Raw genomic sequence first — 24566 nt, forward strand, 5'->3', positions numbered from 1 at the left:
AAATATATAATGTGATCCCTCTTGATGACTTTTATTTGCAGACAATTTTCCATGGTGAGATGTTGGTTAATACTGCATGTTTTGCTTCTTACCATTGATTTAAATGTAGAAAACTTATTTTTGATATTTTTCATCGACACTAATCATTCATATTTAAACGTAGAAAACTTACTTTTGATATGTTACATCTACACTAATGATTCATTTTTAGATTTCCAAACTATGAAATGCATATATATGAAAAACCTTATATAGGGTGTCCCTTAAAGAACGCAAATTTCGAAATGATCGCCATTTCTGTTCTAGTAAGTTGGCAGCACTGAAAGTATCACGATTTTCATCTGTCTTTGTGGTTAGCGCTGAATAGCGCATGAATAGACCGTCCTTTAGAACAGTAATGTCCGTCTGTCTGGCTTTCGATAGGTATTGATGTAAAAACCTGTAAGATATATATCGAAAAGCGGTTTCCTGGATTCGATTCAGCACTTCAGTAATATATTCCATCTCTACCCTTACCTCTCTCCTAAAACCAGAAGTGGTAGACAGTTGCTAATATTTTAGATTTCAGTATTGATCTCAATGAAAAAAAACACAATAAATTACTTGCTGATATAGATTCAGTGACCCAGAAATAGATTCCATTTCTCCGTTAATCCTGTATTCAAACTATACCTCATTTACTGAAATCAGTTCAGGTGTTCGAGCTCCACATCGGAACTAATCCACATGAATACATACCTACGTACGTCGGTATACCTACGTAAACACAATACTCTTCTTTTAGTTTGGGGCCGCGGTGGCTCAGTGGTAGAGCGTTCACCTCTGGTGCGTGGGGTCCCTGGTTCGATCCCCCTCAAGCCAAGTGAACTTTGTGGTGGACAAACACCGTGTGCGTGGGTTTTCCCGTTTTCTCCCACTTCCTTCATTCCACCATTTTACTCATTTCTCATGATCACCGTCTCCTTTAACCTAACCGGCACAAGCGTGGGACGTAAAACTCAAAGAGCTCATTTCATTTTTATTTTTAGCTTAGCCATTGTGTGAAGAAATCCTGTTTTGCACCTTGCAGGATTTGATTTTAAAGAATAGCAATAACAATCATAACAAGTTTTGGACATGTGATATATTGAACTGATATTACATAAAAGCCACAAACATAATTTATTTAAAATAAAGACAGTGAATTTTCATTATGTTAAAATTATATTTTAAATTTCCATTTCTTTCAACAGAACTTAGTTCATTTACTCGTTCAGAAATTTTTAAAAAAATCTATTTAGTGTTGACACCTTTTGTATTTCTTAATGAATAAACTTACGGAATGTTCCTTTGCCCGCATTCCTAAAGTCACCTTATTTGACGTTAGTCTACATGCTTTACATTTCATAAGCCTGATTTCGATTCATTGAACTAGGAATTCAATGACCGAGAATTGGACAAAACTACACAGAGAACACGTCGTTGGACAGAGTTGACCAACGGCAACAATGTATAGAGGAATATTTCGCAACTCTTGATTTTGGTACCTAAACTTTACCCATGTTTATAAAGATAATAGATATAGTTGCGTATTATTCTGTCAACGGCAAGCATGGTTTTGTAATTCGGAAGCGTTCATACTCCATGTTATTGCACACTATACGTTTATCCTACTTCTGTTGTTTCCGTCCCGAGCTTTTGTTCGACCTGTCTGGTTGTCCATAGCCCATACTCCATGTTCCTGAAAGTAGACGACAGTACATGGAAAGACTCATCGATGGAAAATCGACGAATGTTCTAGAAAAGTGTTGTGTAGACTTTTAATTATCCTACATTTATCGTTTCTCTGTCCCCCTCTTACATCACAATCTGTTTTCAATTGAAAAGTATTCAATTTAATTTGTTAAGCAACCCAGGTCACGAACCCATTACCGTTTCTCCAAAGATTTTAGTTTACAAAGTCCTGAGATAGGCTTATGAGTTCTAAATTCCCAAATTCTTGATATTACTTTTGTTACATCTATCTACCAGAACTGACGAGACCGTACTGCCGAATTGTCTGGCAAAAATTGGTCTATTTTTATGCAATTTAATTGACGTACCTGACCGAGCAGTAGTTTCATTTTTTAGGTAGCTTTTGTGAAGTGCCTATACCGTCGGATCTGTTAGGTGAGTAATTACATTTTCATTTTCTTAAAAATTCCGATACACATCCAGAAAAATTTCTTCCAAGTTTGGCGTTTGAGGAGAAATGTGTACCATCATCCCAAAACCTGATTTATTTCGAACATAATACTGTACAAGTAATGTATGTAAATTAATTATGGAAGGAAAAGTAACTTCCTAAATGAGAGTCTAAATTTTCCTTCTAAACTAAACGTTTTTCAAAAGGCTAGAGACCATAGAATAACCTTGAATGAACAAACTATGATCGAGAACCGTAAATAGAAAAAAAACTAGAAGTAATTTTTACATGATACATAACATGTATCATTTAGTGCGTTTATTATACGAGTAATGAATAATTCAGAGTTTTAAAAGAAATTTGGTATTCTGGGTTGATAAGAAGTGTTAAGGAAAGGTAACCTCACTCTCACACTTTAGAATATAAGCCCAGTCTTGTCTCAAACAAATTCCGATAATCACATTTTTAGCGTGATAGGACCGGATTCGATTCCTGCCTTGAGGACATGTGATTCGGACCCCACGTTAAGCAGTAGATCCAAGTTTCATATACCCTCACCCCTGGAATGAACACTGAACTATAATCAAGTCAAATCAAAATCAATAATCACAATAATACAATATTATTGTCAACTAAACGTAATACTTTTCCTCTTAATTAGTTTTAGATGTTAGTTATTTTTAAATGTAATTATTTTTGTACATTTTTGAGTTCATAACTTTATATTTAATCAATACACAATAAAAGAATCACTTCTTTTCTTAGACACAAATACTTCCATTCTTCCTTCTCTATCAACATAACCTTTGCAAAATTCCTTCACATAACACTCGAAAAATATTTCGTTGATTGAATTAACAACATGTTTTCTATCTATGCAGAATGATGAGTAATTTATTTCATCATATTTTATTATATCACATTAAACATTATAAATCTTTTAATTTACTATTTGGTTTTGCGGTTAAGGTATTTACACTAATCCTTTTGTAATACATTTAATTACTTTTACAATTATTTTACATTATATTTTGAGATTTTCTTTCTTTGTATTCTTATTGGACGCAACCTGGTTTTTATATTATCAATATAAGTATAAAATGTAAGTAAATTGTGGTAATTTGTGAAAGATTTAAAACATACATACCAGTTTACCATATTAACGTAAGTAGTGAAAGAAATGTACATACGATGGAGTATATAAAATGTTACAATTTATAAATATGTGTAAGCTATATCGGAAAATAAATATACACACCAAGCATGTGTCCATGCATTTGAGCATGACCAACCAGCCAGTATCTGCATTTTGAGTTATGTATTCGCCGTAATTTAGCAGCGAAGTGACTGCTGGGATGTGTAGAGGTCCCAACCGATATCAGCGTGACGTGGTGGCGTTTTCCTCTGTAGATATAGATAGAGTGACACATTTATCGCTTGCTAGAAATCAAGCGACGTAATATATCCCAAGGGAAATCAGCGCTGGAGTATGCTCATCTAACCCGCTCTATCTCACTTGCTCCTGCAGAAAGCTAAAATCCCCCTCTCGCCCTTCTGTAAACACATTTCTCCCTATATATACATATATACTGTATATGTATGTCTGTGTCTGTGTGTGTGTGCATTCTCGATCAGCAGATGTATCTTACCGTAGTTGCTATTCCAATTTCATGTCGAATTTTCAACTTGATTTTGGTTGCATCGAATTTGGTCAATATGGGTAGATAGATATATATTTTTTGTATCGTTCAGAAAGTGCGGGAAAAAAAGATCCCCATATTTTCACTTTTTTTTCAATATACTCTACACAACATCCCTTTGGAGTCGTTAGTAATAAATAAGTTGTTTAACCGCTAGCAGATACCAGTTCTTATTCCTTTTTTCTATTTCTAGTAATAGTCGCTAGAAATGAGTAATAAAGAATGGACTTTAAAGCAGCAGTATATATATACGTTGGGTTTATTTAACGTTTAACAGATTTGTCTTCAAACTTCATAGCTTTCATGGACAATAACTAGAGAACCAAAGGCGTTTACTTCTCCAAATGTAACGTGCTAACAGAATGTGACGAGTTTGATACTATATCATATATTATAATCTGTGATTTTTAGGTCCCGAGTTTACGCCCATTAAATTTTGAGGTTTGGATGTAGGAACAACTTTGATGCTTAATAACTCGGGAACTACATGTCTGCACCCAATAATATTTCATATGCGAATTAAGTTTCGCAGGTTATATTCTTATATCAAATTTGGGCAAGATTGAACGAGTTTCGTCGATCGCGTATGTAACTTGCCAATGTTACAACAAATTAGTTAAAATGTCATTTATTTATCACTGTTCTTTATATATTACAAGTTTTGCATTACATCTATCAAGATTTGAAAATGGACAATTTTTATCAATTATACATCTAGAGGGTTAACTTTGCTATTACAGTGCCAGATTTTTGAATGAAAATGTTTCGTTTATATCTATCTAACTATCTATCTATATCTATATATCTACATATCTATCTATCTATCTATCTATCTATCTATCTATCTATCTATATATATATATATATATATATATATATATATATATATATATATATATATATATGAGCAGAATGTTTCACATTTAGATAAAAACTAAAAAAGATGAACTGACTTCAAAAAAATACACTAAAAGCAGAAAAAATAAAAGCGTTAAAAAGCACACAATAATTTTAATTTCAAAGCGCTTAAAGGCAGAAAATAACTTATCGTTATCTATAATAAAGTTTTGAAGTTGGGCCAAGTCGAACAAGTTAATGCCTAATGTAAAAATATTTCCATGACAAATTTATGAAGCATTAATATGTTTGAATTGGCACGACTTCAAAACAAAATTATAGGTAATAGTAATAAATTATTTTCTGATTTTAGGAGCTTTATCATTAACATTATTTTTTGCTTATTAGCGCTTTTATTATTTTCTGCCTTTTAGTTTATTTTTAAAGTCGTTTTGTTATTTTTAGTTTTACTTTTTTTATTTATTGCTTTTTAGTGTGTTTCTGAAGTCAGTTATTTTTACTTTGAAGTTTTTTTTTAGTTTGTCTATTTTTCGTTACCCCAGTAGTTTAGCTAGATATCTAATCTAGAGTTTTAACTGCTTATAAAAAAAGAGTCTTCGTACGAAACATGCGTGAAGAAATTAGTAATTATTAATTAATTAAATTATTGATTTCATTTATTGTTATAAGTAAGAACTTTTCTTGGGGTTAGTTCAATACATTCATGAAAAACGTGTTAAAATAGCACGTATTCTAAAACATAGACAGCTTTTTGAATATGAGATAAGTTAGTGTCTCAAATTCCAGGGTGTTTGAGCAGCAGCGGGTCTGGCTAAACTTCATTTGGCAGCTGATAGCTCAGACTAACTTTCCGTAAAACAGTTGTGCGTTTTACAATTTTTATTTCGAAAAACGCTAAATGCTGCACAAGCCTGTGAAGAAATTTGTACTGTTTATGGGCAAGATAAGTTTCAAAAGTAACAGACAAAAGATGGTTCATTTGCTTTCGTTCTGGAAATATCGATGACCTAGATGCTTCTCGCAATCATAAAAAAGTGAATGATGTGGCAAATGTTACTCATGCCGGCCAAAATATTGCTAATGACCTGAACATCCATCACCAAACTATTTTAAACTATATCGAAAAAGCTGGGTGGGTACAAAGATATTCCCAACTTTCTTAGTTATATGCAACCCACCTTACTTTGTTGAATTTGTAGCAATTTAGGATAGGTTTTCTCAGGCGTTTCTGGAATTATTTGATTTTTAAAAAATAATTATTAATTATTATTTTCAAGCATTATATACATATAAATCAATGTTGGGAATTGCTTATTGATCGGTGAAACCCGCATCGAAATATGATCAAGGATTCTCAATATAATCGCGAATAGCTTTAGAAATGTACACACATAGTACATACAAGTGAAAGTGAGAACCTCCTTTTTTGAATATTTTTATTTTTGAAACAAAATTCTTTAAAATTTAACGTAATTGTGTACTTCTAGTTTATCATGCAGCAGGGCATAAATATACGGAATACAGTGAATATAAATCGTGTATTATGTCGAAGTGATTACCTACAGCTTTGAAATATACAGTTACATAAGCTCACTAGCGAAAGTGTTAAAATACGACAATCTCTATCTAGCATTGGATGGAGTCTGGATGAGTGGCAGTTTACAATGTCACCTCGTGTTCAAGATTTGTTGCCATGGTTATATATTAAAAAAGAAAGAAGTACAATGACGTTTATCTAGGATCGAAATAAGCTTGACTGTGGAACGTTTTAAAATAACGACGTCCATTGTAGACCGAATTAATTCTGTATGAGGGATAATTTAAAATGATGTCGTCCTGTGATCGAAATAAGCGTGCACGTTTGAACGTTTTATAATAATAAGATCCATCCAGGATCGAAATAAGCCCTGATGTGGAATTAGTTAAGATGACGACATCCATCCAAGTTGGAATAAGCCTAAATGTGGATCGTTTTAAAATTGAATCACAGACTTTTAATGGTTGGACATGCCTTCCTGAGATGTGCTTCTGAACTGGCGTGCAGGTTTCGTAATTTTAAGCTGTTATGTACTCTATAGAGACCTGCACGGGCCGAATTTTTCGGCCGGAGCCCAATCCAGCCCGAATGTACCTAGGTCCGGCCCAGCCCGAGCCCGAAAAGTTTTGGAGATTTTCGGCCCGAGTCCGGCCCGGCCCGATAAGTTTTTTAAAATTCTTGGCCCAAGCCCGGCCCGGGCCCGATAAATTTAAAAATTTTTTGCCCTGCCCCGGCCCGATATTTTTTTTAAAAATTTAACTCGAGCCCCAATCTTTCTCTAAATTTAGTATTAAACTTGACCTAACCCTCAGAAACATTTTCTAAACTGGTTGACAACCTGACGCTTGCCTCCCGAATGGTACCATTCATTGCCTCCTAGAACTTTGCCTGTCATCGAGAGAACAAAAACTCCATTTCCTGTAACAAAAATCTAACTTAATTGATTTTAGCATAAAGTGACGATGGCAATATTGTTTAGCGAGAAGCAATTTGGGTTCATTGAAGATCAAGGTCAGAGCTCAATTTACTGCGCAATGCCTGCAATCCTCTATAGTGAAAGTGGAGCCGCTAAGCAACAAAAACTGTAAAAGCTATTGCATTCTTTGTAACATTTTTCACGGGCACACTTCTTCAACGTTTGGCTTTATTCCAATTATCGTTTAACGAAAGTCAATAATTATTAAAGAATTGCAATTAATCGGCCCCAGCCCGGCCCGATCTGAAGAGAAATCAGTGTCGGCCGGCCCAAAGAAATGACAGAGTCGGCCCGCCCAAGCCCAGCCCGCGGGCCGGGCCGGGCTTCGGACCTCGGGCTGTGCCCGGCCCGTGCAGGTCTCTAGTACTCTACCAGAATGAAAATATTTCCTCCCATTATATACAACATGATGCTGAGGCACTGCTGCATGTTCCTTCATCCGTTACCACCTCAGTCACCTGCACAAAAGAAAGAAAAATATTAAATAATTACGCTATGGAATGTGTGACTTTTGATCATTTTGTATTTATATGAACCATGTGTTAATATTTTTAAAAGGAAAAATATTAACATCTGAATCGTGCAAATATTTAATTTGTGTTAATTCAAATGTACAAATAATAGTTTAATTGTGTCTGATTTTCCTAGTAGATCAGAGAGTTGTCATATTCCGCATTTTTTCCCATCAAACAGAATCAGAGCCTAGATGACACCCACTGCACGTACAAATGCTAACCAACTGTTGACACGACAGTGTGAAAGCCAATGAATTTTTATTTGCTCTTATAACGAATACAAATTCCGATTTCCAAATTCTAATGGAAACGTTGTACAATATAAATATGATAAAGTCCCTATTAAATTTAAAATACTAGCACTAGCACCATTAAGTTGATATCACACAATTTACTGTTGTTTTTCTTCTCTTTCTTTGTAAGCCATTAATATTGCACATCATAATAAACTTTACAAACATCCTTGAAAATTTTAGTTACGTAAATATAAATGATATCGTATAATGTTTTGAACAAAAAATATCGAGCCGCTAGTAATTTGTTTTATGCACCATAACTCTATATAGGTTGGATGTAATTACTTGTAAAAGTGATAACAAGGGTTGTGTTTAAGCATTCTTAACGATGACTAGGAGAAATACTAGTCTAGGAGGAAACGAGTTTTCATCAATCTAGCTATATAAATCCTAATTCGTTTCTCCCTTCCCAACCTTTTACCCCTCACCCACTCCACTCATTGTCTGCGCCAGATTCTGCCGCCGCCTCTCTCCCTCCCCCACGCACTTGCATCGCAGCACAACAGACTTGAATTAACCGGTGCAACTCCTCCGTTTATTGGAACTATACGTGTATAATTAAGTGGATTAGTTCTAGGCTGAGATTTCGTAATTAAGTGTATGATGAGTAATTTGCATATTAATGTTCCCGAGGAGAAGGGAGGTCAACTTACTCAATATAAAGATAGCGTCATTAGAGTAGGAGATTGGGGAAGAGAAGGTTTCATTCTTTACGGTTTTCAAGAAACAAAATAGTAATTTTCTCTTTTTTAAAAAAAATACGAATATTGAAATAAAAAAATCAAATCTACTTTATTCAAGAACTGTGCTCATTAGAGTGCTGAGATATCTTTCCTGATTTCGTGTTTTCAGATCAAGGAGAAACAAAACTTGTGCAGATAACGGAGTAATAGTAAAACTCTTCTTAACACCATTGTAACATAAAAATAGTGTCATAGTGCACAGTAAAAGTGAGGGAGAGCCTAATTAAAAAAAATTAGAGAGAATTCATCTTCTAAATTAGCATAAAAAGACAATTCTTAAGTTACTCTGACACTGATATGAACACTTCATGTATTTGATAGAATTGTAGTACAAATGGCAATAGAGTGAGACTGTCTATACTTGTCAAGTAAGTATTATTCTGAAAATATGTTATTAAAATTGCATATCTTGCAAACGTGTTTTTAAACTATCAGGTTAATGCTCATGTCAGGTTAATGAATTGTCCGCTTTGACGTCTGTTGGAAAACTCACCTCAAGAACACAAGAGCAGGAACGGACTAAGGATATATATATCTAAATATCACAAACTATGTATACGAACAGCAAACAGGCTACGTGCGGTACCCAAACAGCCAGAAAGAATTGAAGCTGTGCGTTCTATAACAGCACAAGTCCACATTTTGGCACTATATGAGTTATATATATCGTTGTAATCGTTAACTAAGCTGTATCATTTAAGATTTAAAACAACATAGGTTCCCGTATCTTCCGCATGTTACTGACATGTTGAGTTTCAATAGCACACGAGTCTATGGACCTGTGTTGTTCCGGAAAGCAAAAAGCCGACGCAAGATTTACATGACTTTGCTCACATTGAGCTAATTAAACGTAAGCAGAATGTTGTATACACACCTGATGATTGAATAAAAATCATAAAATGCATCAAGAAATATTAATGAGGTTAAAGTGGAACAAAGTATGATTAAAGATTTTAAGGCTGATTTTTCTAAAATTGAAGAACCTTCTCCACTTACTAAGCAACAAGAAAAGTGGAAAGTGATATTTTATTAATAGTTGAATACAGATCAAAAATCATAACTGCAAGTAAGACATCAAGCGGCTTAGTTACAGAAACATTCATGATGACAGGAAAATCAAAATTGATGAGAAAACTTGGAGAGAGCATGTAGAGCTGAAATTCTTCTGAAAGCTGCTAAAGCCAGGGATATTGAAAAATATCTGTCCTCAATTTTTCTTGCAGCGCAACCTTACTTTCAGGGACTTCTGCACCAGTGTGGTAAAGATCAGACTCCCAGTGCTGAGGAATCAGGAAGTGAAGTGTGGGATTCTGATTAAGTGAAGGTAAGATATGAGTAAACTAAATGTGTTGTTCATTGTATTACATTATTGTGAAAATAGGGACTGGGTTTATGCACAGTAATTGTTTGTTGTTTCATTTTCAAATATTATTGCTTAAACATCAGTATATTCTTTCCCAAATCTGACTTATAGTATCTGAAACCAATGTACCAGACTAATGAGTTCCATAATAACACAACTCCAGTATTTTCATTATTTTATTATAGACAAATTACTTGTAATACTTGTTATTTTAATGCTTACAGTTACTGACATTTGTTATTCAGCAAACTGTAAGTATGGAACAATTTGTTTTCCAAGTTTACATTTGTAAGAAATATTCAGTTTTTATTGTTTTTCTCCATATCTCTTCAGCTGGTCTTGTGTGGTTATGGAAGTCACGGCGGAGCGGTGTTGTATAAAAGTGCACCACGTAGAACTCACAATTGCGAGTGAATTTTCGTTACAAATTCAAAATGAGAAATTCTTTACAGCAAGTCGTAATAAAAACAACAACAATGCATTTAGGCCAGAAATAGGGAATGGACGTACCATCGGCGTTGGTTTGCTAAAATTCTGTCACAGCATTCCAAAATAAGTTCTCTGGCCAACGATAATGATATTCGACCATCACTTTTAGGAAGACTATAGAAGTAGACCTTCGGAAAACTGTTCGTGCCATTACTGACTAGATAGGCATACGCCATACTATTGTCGTTCGGCAGAATCCATCGGGACCACATGAGTTGACATGGCGACTAAGAGGAATTGACGTTTGGAAGTTTGTGGCTCTTTGAATGTAAGGAATAAATGGGAAAGTTTCATGTATGAAATTGTCAGTTCAGTATAAAAGAAAGAAAAAGAAAAAACCTGATCTGCTATAAAAAATGTAAACTGTCAAGACAATGGTTGGATCGTGATAAAGATTCAGGATGATTTCCTGAATCACTTGTGCACCCACACAATTTTTTTCTAGTATTTGATGGTCTATGTTGGGAGTGATCCAATATTTCTTTTTCAGATGAAGTGAAACCATCAATGGAAATCGTTGCAGAGCTGAACTCCATGAAACACACCGCAAACTTGTCCGCAAGAATTCTTCAATTGTCGACAGAAATGATATCATCATGCTTCACGACAATCACACTCAAAGAACGCTACATACTCTCCATGAATGGTATTTTATTAAACTCTTCCTCACTCACAATATTCTCCCATCATCTGTCTGACGGATAATTACCTCTTCCAATATCTTGACCACTTCTTGAGAGGAAAGACTTTTTCTGATGATTGGGCGGCATAACGCGTAGTTGAGGATTTCCTCGCATTGCAGACTCTATACTTCTTTTTTCACGAATCCCAATCATTGGCTGAGCGATAGCAAAAGTATGTCGTTGGAAATGGCTCTTTTTTGGTTAACTAGGTCTTGTAGTTTTCAATTATAGTGAGTTGACTTTAGAAATGAGGTGAGCAACTCATTCACAACAACCTAATATATTGAGACAAGTGTTTTGGAGAATAAATAATGTTTTCATTTCATTGCTCTTGTAAGTAGCTGATATTTGATCTCCTTTAACTCTAATGCTACTGTTCGGCTGTTCTGTGAAACATTTTTATTCCTGTATATCCATGTTCAAACAGGTGTTGGTTCAGATGTGCTCATATGTGCTTATAAAGAGAAACTCCTTTTTCTATGAAGGGAGTATGTTCTGTACTTGAAATGTCGAAGACCAACTAGGTGTACTTCAAAACTGTAAAGTTGTTTTAGAGACTTAGAAAAAATGTATTCATATACATCTCGAAGTCACTAGCGGATCCAGAAGGGTTGTTTAGAGACAGAGGATCATCGATTTAAGGGTCCACCGTCACATTTTCAAAATGTCTATTGAATCCTGTTTTCAAGATTTTCTAGATAAGTTTTACAACCGGGAAGCATGTCTCCTTCCGTCCAAGAGACACAAAATCTCAAGAACGGCTTCATGGGTCACCATTAATTTTGGTCAGAAATGTAGAGGGCCAAACGTTAGGAATCGATTACGTAGAAAGACATGATCCATCCGATTGATCCCAAGATATTCACAATCAAAAGTCGGTTCGTGATATATTCTTATGGGAGTAACTATGAACACCGCCCTTGCTTCATACATTACTCGAAATATTGTTGAGATTAGCGGGTTAGTATAATGCCCAGGATGCAAAATACGAATCTGTCCGTGGAATACAACACTAGAATGAAACTACATTACTTTATACCTGACAAATCTAAAGACTTACTCAGTTATCTACATTTCATTTCAGGTAAAATGCTATGTTTAACCCTACGCTTAGGAAACTTTAGCATGTTAATGAGTTTGGTTCACATAAAAATAACTACACTCGTTCAGGTAGTGTAAACTATGACTCTGCTATTTTACTGTCTTTACAAAATGTTCTTTAATTATATTATTACTGATAAAATAAACAAACTTTCAAAAAATTGTTCGAATGAGATTATTATTGTAACTGAACACACACATACATACAACGTTACATTTATGGCTAAGATTCCTATTTCGCCTTTACATGCAAAGGACACATAAAAAACGTCTCGTATAAGAGTAATGAAGATGAAAGGTAGGCAGGTTAACAATGACTTTTTATAGGCAATCATTTCTGTTCTAAATATTATCATATAAGTTATGGTGTGTATATATATGCATACATACATAACATAGAGAACCATGCAATGCTTAAAATAAGTAGGAGTCTTTAATTTGTAATGTTAAAGACGGAACTTACATTTGCAGTTATTGTGTTCCGAAATGGAATGTCTCGCCGCAATAAAGGAACAAAATTTGCAATTAATGTTCACGTAAAGATGCTTCGCTTATATTCTTTTCTCGTATTTCCTTATTATTATTTTTTACTTTTATTTCTACAATCCACATTTTGCTAATCGTGTCACATTTTACGATCGGCACGAAACAATACGAACAATGAGACTGCACTTGAACTTAGTGATTTTTTTTCCATTAGACCTTAGTTAAATGTTAAGTTCTTTACAACATTGCCCTAGCTGGCAACAGTGTGTGTGTGTGTGTGTGTGTGTGTGTGTGTGTATGACAGTGGCAAAGACTGCAGAGACCTCTGGCTGGTGGACTTTATGAAGATTAGAAGTGGGAGCGGAAGGGAAAATGCAATAGAAGTCTCGGACAAACCCCGGGCGTTACTACCAGTTTTATGATGCGCAATTAAGCATGGCCCAGGAAGCTATTTAAATAAATTACGAGTGGGTGGCAGAATAAGAGAGTTTAACCGAGGCTGAAGGGAGGTGAAGGGCCTTGCATTTGAACTTTTTTCTCTCTTTTTTATGTGTGTGTTTTTGTGTGTGTGTGTGTGTGTGTGTGTCTGGAAATACAGTCGTTACAATCTGGAAACCGCAAGGATAGAGAGACATTCGCACTCTTTACAACAGCCAATATGAGATTTACCAATGAGCCCCAGCAACCAGTATAAAGGGGGAGGAATCAGAATTATGGGGTTAAATTGAGTTTTAGACGCTGCCGTAGTGGTAAGAGAGAGAGAGAGAGAATATATATATATATATATATATATATATATATATATATATATATATATATATATATATATATATATATATATATATATATAATAAAAGTGGACAAGGAAGTAGATTTGGAGCTTTGGATTCTATAAAGCACACAGTGAGAGATATTTCTGTGTGTGTGCGTCTGTTTCAAAGACGCCACAAAAGCAGCTACATACAGTGAGCAAGAGAGAGAGATTTGTAATCCAATAAAAGAGAGAATTTTATACCATTACCCATCATTTAATCGTGGCCCATATGCTGGGTAGTGCAATTCTATAAAGCCGCGTAATAAGATTAAGTACGGGAACGAAGGAAGTAGCTGTACTAAGTTTCAATCAGTCTTACCAAACGAGAGAAACTGGGAAACATAACGCTGATTTATCAATTAATTAATTTTCTTGTTTTTCTGAATCCGTTTAGGAGATATTATCTCTTCTTGACGTATTATCTTAAAGGACTCTTTAACTTATTGTGGAAATGGGCAAGAGATTAGACATGCTTCATGATTTTATGTTTCTTACTAGTTAATCATGATAATATTACGTATCATTGTACATGAATAAGAAAGAGAGAAGCCTTACGAGTTAAGAATAGACACGAGTATGTAAACCTATTACATTTTCTCCTCATATAAAGACTGTTGGCGAGAAAGCCCAATCTAACCGGTGCATCAGTGATGTACACTCATGTCCAAAATTATTGTCGCATGTCTATAAATATGTTGTAGTGTAGTAGGAATATAATTTGATAACGAATTCGCCCGGTATTTCTTACAATGTTAGTATGTCTATAACCGAATCGGCAAAGACATGTATGTGGCAAATTTCATGTCAAAAGAGCAGTAAATAAGAACAATAAAACGAAAATAAAACTTTCTTATCCATTTAGCAACATTTTGTTTTACTCATTCTAATTTGTGTATTAATAATTCTTTTTCTATGAAATTTACAACAAATATACATTTCCCGATTATGCACATAGTATCAGTATTAAAAGTACCCTGCAAAATCATTATCAAATTATATTCTTACAAGAAGACAGTTATAGACATGCGACAATCATTTTGGATATAAATGTACATTAACCCCACGCTCTTAATATAGAGTTTTCAGTTGTATACAACTCATCAATAAAATATATAAAACAATAATCATGCCTGTTGTATTGTATGGTTGTGAAACATGGTCGCTTACTCTGAGGAAAAAAGGCAGATTAGAAATATTTGAGAATAAAATGAAATTACTTAAAATCTTTAAGTTTTACGTCTCACCGTTATGCTGGTTAGGCTAAAGGAGACACTGATGATGAGAAATGAACGAAATGGTGGAATGAAGAAAGGAGGAAAAAGGAAACACTCCCAGAAAGTCCACTCACATGGTGTTTGTCCACCACAAAGCTCAATTGGCTCAAGCTGGGATCGAACAAGAGGACCTCATAGACCGGAGGTGAACAATCTCCCGCTGAGCCACCGCTGCCCCAGAGTAAAATCTTTAGACGAATATTCGGGCCCAAGAGAAACGAGAATGGGGAATGGCGGAAAACTTATAACGAAGAACTGCATATTGTATACGGTTTACCAAGCATTGGTAGAGTCATTAAATTTAGGAGGCTCAGGTGGGCAGGTCTTGTAGCCACAATGGAAGAAAGTACGAAAACGCTTTGAAACTTTTAACTGCACATCCAACCAGAAAACGTCCATTAGGTGCAGATGGGAGGACAAAATTAAGATGGGTCTCACAGAAATAGGAATACAAAGTAGCACCTGGATCCAGTTGTCTAAGGACAGAAGTCAGAGGAGAGCTTTTGTGAAAGCGACATTGAACATGTTGGTTCCATAGGCCATAGAGTTAATTGGTTAGTTATATCTCATCAATTCCTGCATAATAACAGATGGACGACGTCAAAAATTGTATAGTCATCAAGAACGAGCTCAAAATAACATTGTTATCCTTCCAAACTTGCTATACGTTAGATTGGGAAATTTTATAGAACAGCCATTTGTCTATTGGCAGGTGTTACTTGACGAGCGAACGAATTCCAGCCGCCGGTTTTGTAACTAAAATGTAAACTGCAGGGTTATCACCCGATTGATTCCAAACTAATCTATCACAGTTCTGTCCTTATTGTCATGTTAGTTATAAACAATCTCACACATATCTTTAAGATAAATCGGTTTGGAAAGTTATGTTCAGAATCAGAATATTTTATTTGCACTATCACCCACAATAATGCTAAAGTAGTTTCGACGTTGCATCAGTAATCTCGCAGCATTAGATTGTTTTAAATAACGAATTTCCATTCATACTGTTAATAAAAATATTAATAAAACCTTGAAGTTAGTGTTTGGAAGTTAAAGTTATACGTTTGTCACTTATACTAGGAAACAAACAAACTAACTCTAAGGATTATGGGACCCAGAGATTCGATTCTGCATTCACAAAAGCTCTCCGCTTACTTCTATCCATAACCAATAAGTGTCTACTTTGTATTCATATTTCTGATATTTATTTTAATATTTCCTCCAAACTGTGCATAGGTGTATCTAATGGTCTTCTTTCCGATTGGATTTTCAGATAAAATTTTGAAAGCTTTCTACTTTCTTCCATTCTGCCTACGTGACCTGCACAGCTGAGCCTCTTAAACTTAATGACCCTATCAATGTTATACGAACCGTATAAATTATGCAATTCCTTGTAATAAAGTTTTTATCATTCTCCATTCGCGACCCTCTTAGCCAGAATAGTCGCTTCAGAATTTTGTTTTCAAATACTTTCAGCTTGCAGCCTGCCATCTCCCCTCAAAGTAAGCGATCATGTTTTGTAATCATACAGCGCAACAAATAAAATTTTCAAGCTACACATTCTTTGACCGAATTCGTGAAGACAAAAGAGTTTGGAATAACATTGATCTCCATTTTTTTAGCCTAAGGGCCACATTGATTCTCCACTAAGTCCCAATACCAACATCCCATATCGCCAGCGCTATCTTGTGGGGAGCGGCGAAGTTACGTAAAGTATCAACTAAGTTAGTCGAAGTATATAGATATATCTTGTAGCAAGTAGCAGAACTAGAGCAGAGTCTGGAAAAGTTCTGCTGCGTGATCGGTTGTCTGCAAGATTCGACTACTTTCGAGTGTTTCGAATATTTTCTACGCACCGAGAACGCGTGGTATAAATACGAGAGACAACCGAGAGCAGGGGTGAATCCAGGACGGACTTCTGGGGACGCAGTAGGTTGTAATACTGCTATTTACAGCTACTTTTGAGAGCTTCAAACTCTGGGATGGGTTTTATTTATGTATCAAACAAGCAAGTTTCCTTTTCTGGGGGTGGGGGGCGATCGCACCCCTGGAGCCGCCCCTGACCGAGAGTTGGACAATTCCAACTTTGAGTTTGGAGCGACAAGTTCGATCTGAAAAGCGAAATATGGTGCAAATAGTGTGTTTTATTACTATATTCTTAGTAAAAGAAAAAGATCAACGTGTTTATAAATATGCCACATTGACTTGATCCCTAGTCTTTGTTTGCAAGCGCTGCTATCGGCTGAAGGAATTCCACTCGCTTTCTCTCGCTTAGCAACAGCTGAACCATTATTGGCTCAACGCGTGGGTGTGTGAGGGTGTGAGCGTTAGTTCGCATATTTGCCACGGCTCAAGACATTTTGGCAGCACAATAATTGTGAGAAGATAAAAACAGCGCATTCTATTTATTCAGAACCTCGGCTTGTAATGGTATTAACTAGCATTATTTTGATTTGAAGTTACGTTCCATTTGTGTGGAATTTTATAATATGACGAAAAGAACCTAAGATAGATAGTGAGCTGAGAATACCAGTATTTAAATAATAATGGAGATATCAATATTTTATGATTGTCTCAAGTAAGGCAATATGTGTAATTCTTTCCAGTTTCGGAATTATCTATCTGCGTGAACAAAAGAGCATTCTCGTAAATGAGATATTCACAAATATTTACAAATTCAAGTTAACTGATGAGCATTTGAAGTCGCTGCTGATAGTTTCCACTAGTTAACTTGATCCACAACTGCAATCAATTGCCAATCGAAAATTACAGCTACATTAATCTCATTAATCATAATTATACTGTTTAATTTAATTATGCTGATTGCCTAGATATGTCACTTATTGTAAGCTTTTAGGATAAATCTCGTATCTTTAATTATAGATGAAATGTTCTATTTCATTATGTATGTCAGTTACTGTGTTTCTTAACTAACGATTAACTTAGTAAATTTTGCAATTTAATCAAAATAAACTTTGGCAAGCCGGATTGATAGTGCTCAAGGGCAAGTGTTGGCCCGCGGACCGTAGTTTGGAGACCTCTATACTAAAGACTAATACAAGCGAATTAATAATACAATTCCCTGCTTTTAGAAATAAACTGTCTTATCGAATGTCTACATATTAAGTGGTTCATTTTGCTGTAGCTTTGAGGAAAAGATTTCAAATACCGTGAATATAATGATTCGTAGAAATGTGTCGAAAGATGAAGTCGACATAATAATAGTGTGTATATACATATGACATACATCAGTACGTGTGACGTAATATCTTTCCCATAGAACAGATGGAAGTTACAAGTCAGGCCTTTTTAAAAATACACGTAAGAATGCAAATATAATGGAGAAAAAGGCCCCAAGGCTACGAAACTTTTCATATTCTCATACAGATATACGGTTGATTGCTCACTCACCCTCAGGACTATATTGCTTGACACGAAGAAAATGTCATGTATATAACGGAAAATACGCTTGTGTCGCCTCAACCGAACTATAATAAAAAAAAAAGTCACATATCTATCTATCTATCTGCGGTTGTCATGACAACCTGATTCCTGGCTTCAAGCAAACTTTTGTCTTGGAACAGAGGAAAGCATTGACTGACTACACATACGTACATATAAGGCAAGTGTGAGTATGTGGTAATGCAGCGACAGAGAACATATGATGGGAATGAATAAAAGAACAGACAGTGAAAGAATGTTTCTGATACAGTAGTAAGCGTGTTTCTACTAGAGAACGTTATATTCTTTAGCTCGAAATCCTTTTTGTATATCCAATATGTTCGACTATTATATCCTCTGTGTACGTAAAACTTTTGTATGTACGATTTACAGACTTCTGAAAATTTCCTGACCACTGTCGTGTATTTAAAATGATATACACTCAGAATTAGTCTAATCAATCTACGAGAAATAAAAACATTTTATCTTGAACAAATTGTAATAGAATTGAGACCTGTCATCAAATGATGCTGAGCACATTCTACGCAAGCTTAAAAAAGTACTAAAAGATATTCAGTCAAGAAGATCGTTAATATGGTTGCCTTTGGACGTCATATACGTCAGATATAATAACAAACGTAGTAATTATTAATTGTGGATCAAAGTTACAGCTTCAACATCTCTTATAAAAGTTGTCCACATTTCATTTTCTTTGCAATGAGGCATTGAACAGACTGGAAGCATCGTTTAAGTGAACATTTTGTTTCTTCAACATTGTCGGATATGAATTGGACTAATCTTTTTTATATAGTCACTATATAAAGCCTGGAATGTTGACGACTCAAAAAGCAGCACAACTAGTTTAAATTTCTGCACTTCAGAATGTGAAATACAAAACCTGTGACTTTTAAAGGGTGTCCAGTATAAAACAGGAACCAAAATAGTGAGGCATCTGCCCGCCCAAATCAAGTAGTACCTGCTTGAATCACTTTTGGCGGAACTAACTGGATTATTCACTGGTCAAAAGAGAAGAGTTTAGTTTCAGTGTGAGCACCTGTAAGGATATCTTTCAGAAATACTCTTTAAAAGCTCAGACAAAAATGACAGCTCTTTCAAAATTGAGCGGCTAGGGCGAAACAAATGAAATGAAATATTAAAATTTAACGTATCACAATTATGCTTTTTAAGGCTAAGGAGGACGGATGATTAAGATTAGTGAATGATGGTGGAAGAAAAAAAAATGAAATGAAATGAAATCTTTGAGTTTTACGTCCCACGGTTATGCCGGTTAGGCTAAAGGAGACGGTGATGATGAGTGATGAATGAAATGGTGGAATGAAGAAAGTGGGAGGAAACGGGAGAACCCCGAGAAAACCCACGCACACAGTGTTTGTCCAGCACAAAGTTCACTTGGCGGGGGCCGGGATCGAACCCGGGACCCCAAACACCAGAGGTGAACGCTCTACCACTGAGCCACCGCGGCCCAATGGTGGAAGAATTGGCGGAATGAGAATGTTAGAGGAAACGGGAGTACCCCCGAGAAAACCCAGGAAAACGGAGCGGCTCGGGCAAAAATTATGGTAAGTACCATTTCCGGTGACATTGACTTACTAGAGATGGAATGGATTATGATAAAACCACAGAAGAGTATATGGGTAAGTTAGTTTTATTTCTGAACTGTACCTGCAGAAATCAGGAGAAGCTTCTTTGTTAGTGTCATTGCATTGAATCGCATGGAGATGGTCAACCTTCATTTCCAGTCTTCTTGAGAGTTAGAAAGTTTGACACACCATTATATTCGTCCGAGCTGCTCAATTGCACTCGTCAGTGGAATAGTAGTACTCTTTGAATGTTTTTATTTACTTAACCCTTATCCGGTAACCGGGGCCTCCTAGGCCCAGTAGCTTCAATTTTTTCGAATTTCTCAATAACCATACATACTTCGATGACATAAAATTCTGAACTCTTTTATTCTTAGTCGAAGTAAAAATCATGAACATATCGAGTTGGTAAAGCTAATGGACATTTTTTTAAAAAAAAAAAGTAAAAAAAAAACTTTTCCTCACGTAACCTGGCAACCGGAGCTTAGGAAACCCCATATAACTTTAGTTCAATCCCTGTGAAGTATTAGATCAAATGGTCACATACACGTGGCTATTGTAACTTGTAGTCGGAACAGTATGTAACAATCGACATTCAATTTTACGTGTGCTGCACTTAAAATATATACTGGGCCTGACAGGCCCCTGTTGCCTGTCTACGTTACAAAAATGTCCGGACTGGATTTGATATTCTGCTTGGCTTACAAATGGTTACACAAAGTTTTTCTACTTGACAAAAATATATATTCTAGATTAGTAGGAACAGTATGTGACAATAAACATTGAATTTTGAGTGTTCTGCACTTAAAATATGTACTGGGTCTGACAGCCCAGGTTAACCGTCTAAGTTACAAAATGTCTTGCCCGGAGCAGCGACGCAAATCAATCTTCAATATTGGCGGGGGGGGGGGGGGGGCTGGAAAGACCGTTTCTTTTTTTAAATATATTTTTTTAGTGATGTTCAAAATATTTATGAAGTTGAAAAACAATGCTGTGGAAGTTCAGGGAAGCAGAGTTGACTTCAACATTGAGATTTGAGGCTTATTATGGAGGGACATCAATTTCATCTCACTTTCCTTTGTGGCAATGGGACACAAATCATCACATTTCTCCCTCTAAAACCACATTTCAAATCGGATTATTGGGGGGACAGACCCCCCAGTTCCAGTTCCCCTCATCCTCCCCCGGATTTGCACCAGTGGTCCGGAGAAGGGTTAATTGCATTTTTTTATTACCTTTGTTGCAGTTTTTATTAATCTCAACTTCTCTTTCACAATATCTTACCTACTGCCAGTGTTTCTTCCAGGCCTGTTTTTTTTCTTTTAGAGGGGTACTGTCCCCGGAGCTCTGAGAGTACCCCCGAAGGAGAATAAAATAATACGTCTATAATATGAAAATAAATAGAATAGTATCAGCAGTGCCCCCCGGGAATACCAAGTGCGCCCCCCGGAACATTGTTTCTGAAAGAAGCACTGCCTACTGCTGTCTTCATAAATTCATAAAACATTCAAACACATGTCTCTTTAAATGTAACAACATGTACTTGACCATTTATCCCAGTTATGACGATTCTTTCGCAAATAACTCGAATACTTTAGCTATCATGTGTCTGGAGAGTACGCTTGCCCTCCTAAATAGAGCAACACCTGCTTCATAATCTTTACTAAATCGCATATTGCAACCTGTTTATAATCATTTATCTGCAAATACTCAGTTACTCACATTAAAGCATTTTTCTTTCAGTCCACATAGGCCTATATTTCTTTTTTCGGTTCGTATTCAACTGATATCGAATGTCCTCCTGTCCGTATTCAACAGATATCCTCATCTTTCCTAGAGTTTTCTTTCTTGTTCTAAAATTTACACTGAAAATATTGTGTGAGTTACTCTGCATCTCTCGCAAACAAATCTCTGCCATATTTTAATACGAGTTCCTACAATGATCATGGCTCAATGATCACTCCGTTCTTCACATGATGTCAATAAGGCTTCTTGAAAATTGTTAGTTTTTGCTGGAATTAGATAGTTGATCCTTCCACTTACCGTCATATCTATCAAGCTTAACCACAATACAAACAGTTATGGGTATAATAAAACGCCGGCGTTTTTGAACGCAGAATACTAGCAAGTGTTTCTTCTTCAAACGATATCTTGAGTTTCGTATCCTTCTTGATTTTACCAGGATTCATATACTTTCTTCGATATTCTTGAAGTATTTTTGTCCAGGTTTGCCTCTAAATACCATTCCTCATAATTCACTCACTTCCTGAATTCATTTGGATATTTTCTAAAAAAAATGTAGGCCTGTCATAGTGCAGCTCTCCATGACATGTGAGTAGTATCCTATTTAATGTCTTCCGCTATCTGTAATACACACACATGAAGCAGAAATAGCACTGTCATTCAAATTGTCTTACATATTACTAAGCAATATAATCAACAGTGAAAAGTACTAGCTTCCTTTGCAAACTTTACAGTTATAGTTCAATATTCAAACATTCAGGTATTTGGAATCAATATAGTCCAGTTAACATGAGGTGTGACCTTGTGTAAATTGCAATAGAAATCAGACCTGTGATAAAATGATGCTGAGTGAGTAATAACTACAGCAAAAGGGAAAAATCACGCGGAAACGATGCTTCCAGTATATGTACACTCATGTCTGAAATGGTTGTCGCATATCTATAAGTGTCTTCTTGTAAGAATATAATATGATAATGATTTTGCAGAGTACTTTTAATACTGATACTATGTGTATAATCGGAAAATGTATGTTTGTGGTACATTTCATAGGAAAAGAATTATAAATGCGAAAATTAGAATGAGTAAAACAAAATGTTGCTAAATAAACAAGAAAGTTTTATTTTCGTTGTATTGCTCTTATTTACTGCTCTTTTGACATAAAATTTGCCACATACATGTCTTTGCCGATTATACACATACTAACATTATAAGGAATATCGGGAGAATTCGTTGTCAAATTATATTCCTACAATAACATATTTATAGACATGCGACAATAATTTTGGACATGAGTGTACATAATGAATAAAGTATAGTAAAAGTATGTTCAAAGTCTCATTGGAAAGAAAATGTAATTTTGAACAACTTTTACGAGAGGTATTGAGGGTATAATTATGGTCCAAAGCCACATACTAAATCCGTTTTGTTGCTATATGTTATCATATCTTTTGAAAATTACCGCCATTAGGAGACATATTGGATTTAACGACCTTCCAAACTGAATATTCTTTGAGGATTTGTTCATGCTCGCCTAGAACGAGCTTAACATCATTTTGATGCAGGTCTCATTTCTATTTAAATTTGTTCAAGGTCAAACCTCAAGTTGGCTAAACTAATTTTTTTTTGTCGAATAATTCAGTTTTTAACATAACTATCTTTTCCCAGGTGTGCCAGTTAATAGTTCTTAATTTTCTATGAAAAGAAACAGTTGCACATTCGGAGAAAGCTCACAAATGCTTTGTTCAAAGTATGCGCCATCGCTAGCTATACACGTGGCTTATCTATCCTTTAACGTGTGGATGCCTCCCGCCCCCCAGAAAAATCGTTCACTTTTTGATGTGATACAGTCACTATGCCATTTTTCAACATATTCGTAATTCTTGAAGTGTTGCTGGAAATGTGCATGAGACATCGATGCAAATAAGTGGTAGTCCGACGGGGCCAAGTCGGGTGAGTACAGCGGGTGCAGCAATACTTCTCAGTCCAGCGCAGAAATGGTGTCTTTGACGTGTTTTTGGTGTGTGTGATGAGGCGTTGTCTCGGTGCAAATTCACTTTTTCGTGTCTTGTAGCCCACTCTGCGCGCTTGTCGTGTAATGCTTGATGCAAATTGAGCTGTTGTTGACGGTAGCGAGGGTATTCACTGTTTCTCCTGGTTTCAGAAGCTCATGATATAGCACACCCTTCTGATCCCAACAGATGCACAGCATTGTTTTCCTGCCGACGTGATTCGGTATTGTGGTCGATGTAAAGGGTTGCTTTGGGTCAAGCCATGCTCTTTTGCGTTTTGGGTACTCGAAGTAGAGCCATTTTTCGTCTCCTGTCACTACCCGATGCAAGAACGACTTTCGTTCATGACGAGCAAGCAACACTTCACACACCGTTTTTCGCTTTTCCATTTGTCGATCGTTAAGATGATGTGGTACCCATTTTCCTCCCTTCTGGATCTTTCCCATGGCATGCAGACAATCAGATATGGTTTGGCGATCAACATTCAACCACCACACACACGCGTCTTTCGTTAGCACATCGTCACAATAAGTTTCCACGAGGATACGATTGCTTTCACTTGCGATTTTCATTTGATTGAACAGGAAGAGCAGTACGTGCCGCACATGCTCCTTATTTGGTTGAAACTAGACATGTTTAACACAGCAAAACGCTATCACGTTAACTCGAACTCGGTAGTGATTCAACGGTGTTTTCACAGGCATAGTACTAGCAATATACTGACATATCAGTTGAGACTGTGAATCAAGTTGTGCTTTCTGCGTTCTCAAGCG

This window comes from Thermobia domestica, chromosome 8, assembly GCF_964235325.1.
Source record: "Thermobia domestica chromosome 8, izTheDome1.hap1.1, whole genome shotgun sequence".
Taxonomy (NCBI): Eukaryota; Metazoa; Arthropoda; class Insecta; order Zygentoma; family Lepismatidae; genus Thermobia; species Thermobia domestica.